The following is a 12,032-nucleotide window of genomic DNA, read 5'->3' on the forward strand; positions in this document are numbered from 1 at the left end:
CTCACCATTTACCAACAAATACAATCATAAATAAAATAAACTCGAGATGTGTGTTAGAGATATTCTTAAGGACTTATCCATGTAATGTGAAAGCCCCAAGGATTTAATAGATGATACAATCTCTCATCGGAGAAAGGAGAGCCTTTTAATAGTTAAAAATTATCATATAATAATATTGTGTAATTAAGATAATTAACTAAAAAATAATGAATAATTATTATATTTAAATGAGGTACTAAAACTAATTTAAATTAGGAATTGTGGCTAATGAAATGTTAAATATGTATGACAAAAATTGTCATTATATTGGAAAATATTCCAAGTTAAAAATAATAAAGAGCAACCTTTTGAAATACACAAAATTTATAACAATTTGTTGTATTTAAATTGTTTCAAATATGATTGTATTTGGAGAGTTTATCCTTGTGTTATGACACAAGTGATTAAATTGTGATAATCTCGAACTTTATGTTTGAAAGAATGGATGACTTAGAGGTCATTTTTTCCTTTAGGAGTGTTATAAATGGGCATGCAAAGATGTGAAAACATGATTCTATCTTTTCCTTTCATTGTTATATTTTCTTTTGTATAGTATTGGATTTGTATGTATATGTATGCCACAATGGTCGCATGGACACCAAAAAATACGATAAAAATAGGAGTCACCACCATAGTTTATTTAGGAAAACTATGGGAAAATCTTTAAAAGAAAATGGTTTTGAAACCAAATTTTTGGTTGTACCTAATATGGTTTTACCTCTAATTAAATATACAGGTTTGAATAACTTTAAAATTACTTATTTACTCCTTAAAATAAATCTAGAGTATTTTATTTATTATTTTTAATATGAGAATTTTTATGACTATAAAAAAGGGATTATTATTATGTTTTTTTTTATCTTTTCAATTATATATATTTTTTTTTATCTTTTTAGCTAAACAGGAGTGATACTCTTCCTATGTATCTCCAGATACAATATATCATAATTATATAATTCTTTTGAAAATAATATTTGTGTGCTAATTTTTATCCTATTAATTTATTTTGTTTTAAAAGTTTTGATGATTATCAAGTTAGAACTACATCCAAAGTAATTAACATTAACTTTTAAATAGTTTTCACAATCACCCAAGAACTAAAGTGGTTATTGAGAAAATCTATTATTATTATTTCAAACACGTTTACAACTTAAAAGAAAAAAAAACTAACCAAATATTTTAATCCTAAACAAATATAAATCTCATAATCTCCTGTGATTTACGTTATCAAATCAAAACAAAATTAATGATAAAAAACTTAACAGAATTAAATAAGGAAATAAAACACATTTAAAGTATTATATAAGAAAAACACATTTAAATAAGGAAAGATAATATGGAAACGCAAATAATAATAATAATAATAATAATAAAACCCTTAGAATCAGCCACATTAAAAGGGGAAACAAAGACTCCAAAACACTTGCTTAGCCTAATACATATCAAGCCCGCAAAAACAAAAACAAAAACGGACAAAAGAAGGATTAAAAAATAAATAAATAAAAAGAATTGAAATCCCTAATAAATCATAACAACACACAACAGTGAGGACAAAAGAGAAAGATCAGTGGCGCGAAGGGTACGGGGTGACTCGCGGAAGCGATTTTGGGTTCGATCGTTTCTCTCTCGGATCTTGGTGATTCGATGGGTATTACTACTAGGGTAAACACGTTTGTGGTAGTTGTTGAAGGCTTGGTGCACGCGGTGTTTGGTGTGGTTAGAGAGGAGGGGTTGGTGACTTCGATTACTGATATGGTTATGTGAGAGTTATTCGCTGAAGCAAATTGAAGACAGAGGTTACGGTAATATGGACTCTGTCTAGTGGTGATTTGGGTTCTGGAGTGTTCTGTTTGAGGTATTTTGCTTCAATTTTATGTTGGTTTTGGTATGTGATGTTGGCTTGTTGAAAAGCTCAAACCAATGAGTCATGGAAAAGGTTTGAGATATGTGGTAAGTATGAATGTGTGCTTATTATGTTTTCTTTCTTCATTTTTTCATATTTGCTCAACTAAACATTCTAACTAGTATTTGACCAAAAAAAAAACAGGACAAAATGAACAAATGAAGGAAAAGAAAATGATTGTGGAACAACTACATCAAAATACCATACTCAACAAAACTCAAGTAAGCTTAATCATATGAGACAGGTACCTAACTTGACTAACAAACACAAAGACAAGAGTCCAAAGATGTTGGTTTGGAAAAAATGGAAGAGAAACCTCCTTCACCACTCCTTGCTCCCCCAAATTGAGAGAAAGGATTCTTCGGAAAAAAATAGTCATTGGATTTACGATTAAAAGGAGAAAGAAAATATTAATGTTATAAGGATAAATAGTTTTATAAATTTTATGGTTTTATTTCTTTTCAATCAAATTATTTCTATTTTTATCTTATTTCTTTTCTCTTCTCTTCTCTTCTCTCATTTTTCTTTTTCACAACCAAACAATCCCTAACTTCCTTTCTAGCATATATCTTCCAAATTTATAGTCACCAAAAGTCCTGAAAGGCTCTCAAACAAAATTGTTGTGAACCTCCTCTAATGTTAATGAAAATTCAAAATTTTCAAGTATTCAGAAACCAAGTTTCCTTTCTTTGGTTTATTTAGTCTCATTTCCTTGGTTCATTTGATTTGGTCATGGATGATATGCATGAAGATCAAAATTACAAGAGACTCCAACGATTATACTTTGTGTTGTCATGATCTATTATTCTTTTTTGTGTTGAGGCAATGCACGGGCAAGCACAACAAAGGTCAAAGTTTGCAATTTGGGCTTTAGTTCTCTAGTGCACCCAAAGCTCGAGGAACAACAACATAGCACACCATGAAACTTGTGATTTATCTTGTAGCTTTAGCTTGTTTATTTTCTTTTCATTTTGTTTTCTTTTTCATTTTTTTTGTATTTGTGCATTCTGAATGTAATCTTGAACAAAAGAAAAAAAATTATGGACTAGTGGGTTTAAACTAACCTAAACAGCAAAACTAATAGAATAGAAAAGGGTAAAAAAAAGATTAACACAAAAAATTTTGTTTTTAATCTAACGGTCAATATGTATTTTTCTTTTAGTTTTTTTTGGATTAATTAATTTTTTATTCTAAGAATTTTGAATTTTTAGTTCCTAAATTCTTTTTTAAAAAAATTAGTCCCTAAAGAATTTTCCATTATTATAAATAGTTCTTACTATTAATAATCTCTATTAAGTGTTAAATTATCTACTTAAGTAGTCAAGAATTTCACCATAGATTATAGATGAGGAGGATGAATTGTTGTTCCGTGTCACAGATTTTCTCATGGGTGCTAAGAGACTCTTCTCTTTTCTTTTTGCATTTTAATAACATAATATTATAATAATTTATTTAAATATAATAAAACTTACGTATTAATGGCAGGGATTACATTCTTTAGGGATCAATTTTAAAAAAAAATAGTTTAGGGACAAAAAATTCAAAATCCCATAATTTTTTAGGAATAACAATTTAACTAATCCTTTTTTTATATTTTTTACTTCTTCCCCTTTTTCTCTCCTTCTTACTCATGTGCTCGTTGTGCACCACCACGAAAAGCAATTTCCTACTCTATCCCCTCTCTCCTCACTTTTTTCATTTTCGTTTTTCTTCTCCTACTTTCCTACCTCACGACTAGAGATAGTAACCACAGCAGCGACACCACCATTAACCGCTGCCCACCATATAAATCTGAACACAAAACTAGGCCATATTCTAAGTCAAAACATGCATATACCAGCCAGATTAGAATATTATACATCAATAAACAATTGAGATTGCAAAACAAAAATAATGTTCTCAATCAACATTTGATTAAACTAAAATCCATAATAAAAAGTGTTTTCTTCATTAAAAAAAAAGCGCGTAATGGTCAAAATCAAACCTAAGATACATCAAAACAAACTCCAATCTAAGAAACCAATACATAAATCAACAACAAAATGCACGTGGAAAATCCATATCAGTTTTAAATTTTTTGTAAGATATGTGTTTTTGCCGGAGACGATGCAACGATGACCATCATTTCTTGCTAGTGATCTAGGGGTTTAGGTTCTTGCAATAAAGATCAAAGAAGCACACTCTTCACTTCTTCATTGGAGTCGACTCGTGACCATCGCCAGAGTTGGCGTCAATGTTGATGAACTATGGGTGGACAGGATTGCGACAGACAAAATCATGGTGGATTGTGGCGTGGGTGGGGTGGAGGATTTCGCCGGAGTGGGTGGGTGGAGGTGCGATGTTGATTAATTAAAATGGGATCCCGATTAAGATCAGTTTGTTACAGTCAATCTGTACCTTTCATTTTTACAAGTTTATATTCAACAATTGAAAATATTTTCGCATGGTACAAGACCTATTCAATTGAGGCACGCTAGAAGCCGCCACATGTTGAGTAGTTCCAACGTCGTATCTTTTGATAATATGTTAATGTGTCATAGGACACATAATTTTGTTCAACTGATTTCAAGCACATGGTGTTTTAACTTAAAGTTGTGAGTTTTAGTTTTTTTTTTAAATACAAAAAGTTTTCAAGTATTTACATAAATAAATTAATTGAAGAGTTTAAAATAAATTCTTCCGCTTATTAATTTCTTAATTATCGTATAGTGATGGTGAGTTGTTACAATTAGAACAATCAATAAGATAAATTACTCTATCAACTAAATGATAAATTGTTGATTTTCCTGAAATTGAAAATAATATGCATAACTCAAAAAGTGTAGAAATATATTGAAATTCATAAAGCTTTAAAACATCAAGCTCATAAAATCGCAATTAATCTTCAAGTGAACATTTTCTTAATCAATGAAACTCTCTAGATAATGTTTTGCATCTAAATTACATGTCATCACCATTGAAAGGTTTAAAAGCATCCTTAGGACTTAAAGTTAAGCCACAAAGGAGTAATTCAACACTCTAATCACAAATCTTGTTATTCAACTCTTGTAAATGAAAGTTTATGACAATTGTAAATATGTCATGTTTAAAATAATCATTCACCTTGCAAAAAATGTCATTCTTTGTATGATCGAACTTATCTCAAGCTCATAAAATTAGTATACTAATAAGAAATACCACTAACATTGCTAACAAAAAAGGTTGTGGTATTCTCGAGTAGTTGCTCTCATCCATCATTTCTTAACTTTTGAAGTAATAATTTTATTGTTGAAACAAGATGTATAGTATTTACAATATCTTGATATTGTTGTGGCAAACTTTACATAAAACATAGGTTATTTCCATAATTTGGTTCATCAAGTGCATCAAAACAAATACAAATGAAGTCAATGTTAAGATCTACCTCAACATCACTCCTTTGAAAGTAATTTGTCTCTCCTTCAAAAATACTATTAAAAAAAGTGCATGCATGGTGTTGGATACATTCTTAACAAATTATATATTGAATCTAAATGAAAACTCCATTGAATATCTCTAACTCTTCGTAAGGAAGCAATTTTATTTCCTCCTTTTTTTTTGTCTCAATTTCATTATTGGAAATCATATTTTGAATTTTCATAGCTTGGACATCTTGAAACTCATCATGTCACTTAGAAGAACTAACAACAACATTTATAATAAATGTCAAATTTATAAAAAATTGATGAACATGCTTAAGGTTGTGTTTGATAAAGGGAGAAAACATTGAGGGAGGAGAACTAGGTAGGTGAGAAAATAAAAATAAATATGTGAGAAATAAAATAGAAATAGGTAAGAAATCTTCAAATTAAAGTGGTTTAATATGTAAAAAAAAAAGAGAAAAAAAGAAAGGAGATTACATTGGAAGTACTTTAATACCCTTTTTGTGTTTTATTTTTCTCTAATTCCAAGTTCAGGCAAAACAATAAATTTGTGTAAACAATGCAAATTTCCTCAACTTTCTCACTAGTTGAGAGGTGATTTATTGTGACACGAGACCCATCAAATTATTTGAATATTTCATTCCTAATTGATAGTTGTCAAACCAAATAAATGCTTTAAACTTGATATTTTGTGTCATTCTCTTCTTTTCTATGGGAGATTGTCCTAAACACACCGTAAGACTTGTATTTTTACTAATATGTGAATAAGAGATTGAATAATTAAAAAGACCAAAATTAATTTAATTTTAATGTTAAAATATTTATTAAGAATTTGTGGTTATATTTTGTGTGTATTTTTATAGAAATTCAAGGTAGTGGTAATATAGAAGTACATAGTAAAATAGCTAATAGACAAAGTTGAAGCGGGAGACTTTACTTATAATTATAATTAGATTGAAGTGATGATAAAGTGGTTTTCTCACTTTATGTATCGAAATGAAGTAAAAAAAAAAAAAACTATAATCTAACTAAGCTAGAGAACCCAGACTATAGTATATGTTGGAATTGATTGTCTAACACTTATATGAGACTATTTCATTATCCTCAAAGACACATGAGAGACCTTATATTCATTCTAAATTTAATTTTAGGTCACATAATTTCAATTAGTTAATAAATAGTTAAGTTGAGATTTCTTTCTGTATTCTCTATCAATATACACAATATCTTTTTATTTTCTCTAGAAAGGATAGATTCCACAAAGTTCTATCTTTTCCACTTAACTAAGTTGTCTCATTCCAACTAAACTCATTCCAAAATATCTAAACTAATTAACTAGATGTACATGCTAAATACACCTTTAATTCTACACTTACCAAGGCATTGTACTTGTGTTTTCTCTAATCAAATCATGTTCCCCTTTCTCCTATATATTAGCCGAAGATCACACCTACGGAGAGACAACAAAATTTGAATTTCCAACTATTTATTGAATAAGTATTAGCCTAATTTATCATTTACTATTTTACCCTCACTTTTACCTTTAACCTAGGGATAGTTTTTTCACAAAAACACACATATTTCTCTAATTTGGATGTGCGCTTCAACCACACACTTCATTCCACTCATTTGCAAACTCTAAGTGTTGAGAGATGAAGAGAAAGGAGAAGGGTAAATAGAAAATCCTAACTCCTAGCTTCATTTGCCATAAATCAACACAAACTTTTCATAATAAATTCAAAGAAAGTATCTCACTTTTTTATTTCTTTTGTTTCCAAATCTAACTTAAGAATAAATGTAAGCTGGTACATCTATATAAATTATTCCCTCTTGACCAAAGCATATCACTTTAAATTATAAGTGTATTGTGGCAGTCGCTGCTAGTTGTTGACTAGAAGATAAAATAGTGTATATTTCAGTTATCATAAAAAAATTGCATAAATCGTTCATAAATAGTTGAAGAAAAGATGTAAAGAAAAAAGGAGTAAAAAGTTTGAAAACTTTTGAGTTATCACTCGGTTTGGTTTTGGCCTGATACTAAGTTTCGCTCCTTCATTTTGGTTTCAAAGAACTAAAATTGTTTGAAAATTCTTGAGTTATCACTCAGTTTGGGTCACTTTGCAAGTTAAAGGCCCTGTAGGCACTTCAAAATTGGGAGATGCTATTGGCACTGCCAATGTAGGAAAACTTGAAGGATAAAATGGTCATTTACCAAAAAAAGGCTTGGTAGCGCAGATAGCAATTTTGGTAGTGGTACCTTAAAATTTAAACCAGCCACACGAAAGCTTCTTTTCGTTTCAAGAATAAATTAAACAGAGAGGCTTTTATTTCCTGCACAACATTTTTGTTACCTGCACCCCATAGGAAACTTGAATGGAAAAATGTCCTTCCCTTCCCCCACCAAACCTCCTGCCACCCAACATCAAACACCACCGTACCCAACGCTGCATCGCCACCTCACTTTGGAATTATGTTAATATAGTTCCAAAAAAGAATTTTCGGAATGGGTATTGTTTTTCAAAAAAAACTTTTCCATAATTATGTTACATAATTCCAGAAAATATTTTCTGAAAACAACATTCATGTTTGCATGGTGGTGGTATTTGCATGGTGTTGTTTGCCTGGTGTTGGGTGATTGTGGTGGTGATGTTTGGGTTTGGAGGTGGTATTGGGTGGTTGGGTGGAGAGGCATGAGATATTTTTGTCCGTTTGGGTCTTTTTGTGGGGGCAGGAAGTAATTTTCAAGTTCTAAAAGAAAATGCTTCTCTTTCTAGGCTTCCCCCTCTTTTCTGGCCCATTAGGCACTTGCTCTCTTTATATTATTTTTCTTTTTTACGTTTTTCTCCGCTTCTAAGAGCTAAAGACACATTCTTAACAACAACAAAAATTATACCTTAACATCCAAACTGAAAAAAGACATTCTTTTTTGTTTACAAAAAGATATATTAATCTGAACATATTGATGATAATGCTTAAGGAAATTATCGACAAGCATAATTGAACAGATTGATGATATTAAATGTTACACTTTTCAATAAAAGTATTTTACTTTTAATTTCTTAATCACTGTTCTTAAGATAATAGTTAACAAAATCATCTGAAGTAATACTATCTCCCTTTCTTTTTATCTATCATTTTCAAACTTCAAGATAGCTTTAATTATTATTTTCTCAAGTATACTCATAATAACAAGGAGAGAAAAACAATATGAAATGCTGAGCCTAGGAGCATGTGGATTAATTGACTTAGGATTAGTGTAGCTTAACTAACAGTATTAAATTTGAGTTTTTAATATATAATTATATTATCTATTCGAAAGAAAAACTTTATTGTTAATAATGATTTTATCTAACTCCAGTAAAATAGTCTCTTCCAGAGGAAATTAATGGTCTATACCAAAAAAATATTATGAAATGTTGAAATAATAAATAAGAGAAATAAAAGACATTATTAAGCAAATTACAAATAATTTTAGTATAAACGAGAATATTAATTACTTTTATTTATCTATGTATCACACTCTTAAACAATAAATACAAAAATGGAAGCTATTTTATGAGATTTTTTATTGTAACTATAGACACAATGATGAATGCACTTCATTAAATTCTTTAAATCACTTTAAAAAAGAAGAATGTTAATATCAACTCTTAGATTTGATTCTAAAGTTCTACAAATAGCAAGTTTTTCATTGAAAAAAACATTTATCATCTAAAAGATAGAAAAGTGCAATAAATGTCATTCGTTTTTAAAAATAACTTATCATTCTGATTTCCATTGTCTGCATTATACATTATTTTTAGATTGTCCCCATCATATATTGAAAAACCATAAACTTGATTATTTTAATAAATAAATAATAAAAAAATATTTCTAATTTCTTATTGTAACTTAATTAAATATAAAGTTAGAAAAATCGTTAGCTCAATTGGTTGAGTATAATCTGTAAGTTATTATAAATTATTCATATTTTTAATTTCTACAAATAAAAAAAATACTATCTTCTTTCATATTGTTGATTTTATTGACCTAAAAGCTTACTGAAAACATCTTTATAAGAGAATAAAAAAGTATATTTACAAAAGACGAGAAGAGAAAAGACGTTGAAAAGCTTTAGGATGGCACGAGTTCTTCTGTCCGAAACATTCTTTGCAATAATGAACAAATAATAATTGAACCGTCATTGGAATTTCGACCAAATACAATAATAATTTAAACAATAATAATAATTTTGGTACAAATTTGAGAGAGGTGAAGAGTACTACTACACAGAATTGAGCAGTGAGGTGAGAAGAACAAGTACGTTGGCAATTGGGGTGGTAGAGTGAGAAGAGAAGAGAGGCTACAGAAAGGAGGTCACGAAAGGTGGCATTGACAAGTCTTTCTCTTTTGCTGTAACATATAATCTCCATGTGTTGTTTGTGTCAGCTTAACCCAAGCTGCTGCAAAAGCAACATGCCACTGAGATCAAGTGGGGCCCAGCTTCAGAGACAGAATTTTATAGAGAAAAAGTTCTCTTCTTCCACCACTTGAAAAAAAATTAAAAAAACATATATGACTAGCCATGTCCTTATTATGTGAGGGCAGAAAGGGTTCGAGAGGGACCCTTCCTTATTCCCATGTCATTGCCCTCATCATCACTGCCCCAAAACATAACAAAAACAAAATTGTGTTTTCATAAATATACCCGTAAGGAGTTTTTGTTAAATAACATAAGTTATTATTATAATGTTAGAGGAAGAATTCGAATAAACAACATCTTCCTTTTTCTCTCTTCAAACACTTAAATTCTCATTTTTAATCATTAAAATAACACAAGTATCTTATTATCTTATATAAAAATCAATTCTATTTAAGTCAAATAAAAACGATAAATTAACATAATTATATATTCAAAATTTGAACTTAAAATCACTAGTTGATATGGTAAAAAAAATATTGTCAAAAATTAAAAAACAAGTTAATATGGTCTCAATTGTAGTTACAATACAATTGCAAAGACTCTAAAAGCCTTATAATGTATTTAGATTGAAAAAAATATGGATGATAAATCATTTTCAATTCTCTTGTTTGGTAAAAGAAAATGTTATGGATGTATTTTTTTACGGGAAAACTCAGATTTGAGTACATGAAAAAAAACACACAATTAAAAAGAAAAAATTTATTATAAATGATCAGGTTCTCTAGTTAGCATAAATTCATCATGAATGAAGTTATTTAACTTTAAAAATTAATACAAGCAACTTATTGGAGTTACTCTAAAAAGTTTTTTTTTTAATTTTATTTTAATATATATAAGTAGAGTTACTCTAAACAGTTAAGGGTGCAGAAGAGTGAGAGAAAAAAGTGTTATGAGTTTGAAATGATTATTAAATAGTGAATCTAAAAAATTGGAGGATAAGGTTTTGTTTGTTTTTTATGAATGGTTACACAGAATAACAGTTGATATGGCATGTAGAAGCAGCTAGGTAGCACATGCATACAAGAAAAATGCTTAATGCTATTTGTTATGGCATGCATTCCGTTTCTGTCCTCACCATCAGTCTCCCATCTGATTCTGATCTGATATGATCAGTACCCATGCATGCCATGCCATGCCAATCTTTACTTTGCATAGATACGCCCCCTGTTCTTATACGCATCGAACTCTGCAGCTACCATTTTATTCATTTCACACACACCACCAGCGCGTGTAATTGTCACCACTCACTCTTTTGTTTTTGATTTTTTTTTTAAGATTAGAGACTCTAGTCTCCCTCAACCCACTAGATTAAAAATTAAATTTAACTTAATTATTGCTATTCAAGTAAATTTTACATGTAACTCTTAGATTTTTAGAAATTTTTAGATTTTTAGAATGTCAGTTTAGGCTTCATTCAACTTCAAAAGTTAGCTTAATGGGTGAATGTTATCTTTCACTTATCTATTCTAACTTGATTTTATTTTTAGCTGATATGGAACTTAAATTTTTTTTTTCGATACATCCTCTCACGTCCAACACTTCTTGAGTTTGATGTGTGAATAATAATAATTGGTGATCCTTTGAATTAATATTGGATATGCTCTTATATCATGATAGAATTCAAGGTATGGAGATGGAAATAAGAAAAAAAAACTCAATATTATTTTGAATAATGCTCAAACGAGCAAATCGCATCTTTAGATGAATACATTGAGTTTTATATGACTAATGCGCTAATAAGCTGTTACATAATTGATTACAAGAGTAATTAATTTGTAATTAATTAACTAAGGCTAATAACACTAATAATCTATATCTATAATAATATCAATCTATATATATAATAATATCGAGAATTAAACATGCATATTTTCTTACTAAATATATCATTCTCATAACTTATGAACACAATATATCTTTACACTTGTCACCATCAAGGTCGTGTAAAGACATTTTGGGACCTAAGGCAAAAATGTTAAAGAGGTTTTTTTTTACAAAAATTTTAAAGAGACTTAGTATATTATATAAAAATATCAATTTTTATAGTAATCTTCTAGCTTTTTTAGTTGCAAAATCATTTATCAAAGTTTTATAATCAAGCAATTCTAACACTTCACTTTCAATAGATAAAATAGTTAACTCATTCAATCTATCTTGTAACATTGTTGATTTTAGATATGATTTAAGCAATTTTAATTTTGAAAAACTTTTTTCAGCAGTAGAAACT

This window comes from Glycine soja, chromosome 17, assembly GCF_004193775.1.
Source record: "Glycine soja cultivar W05 chromosome 17, ASM419377v2, whole genome shotgun sequence".
In the NCBI taxonomy this organism is placed as follows: Eukaryota; Viridiplantae; Streptophyta; class Magnoliopsida; order Fabales; family Fabaceae; genus Glycine; species Glycine soja.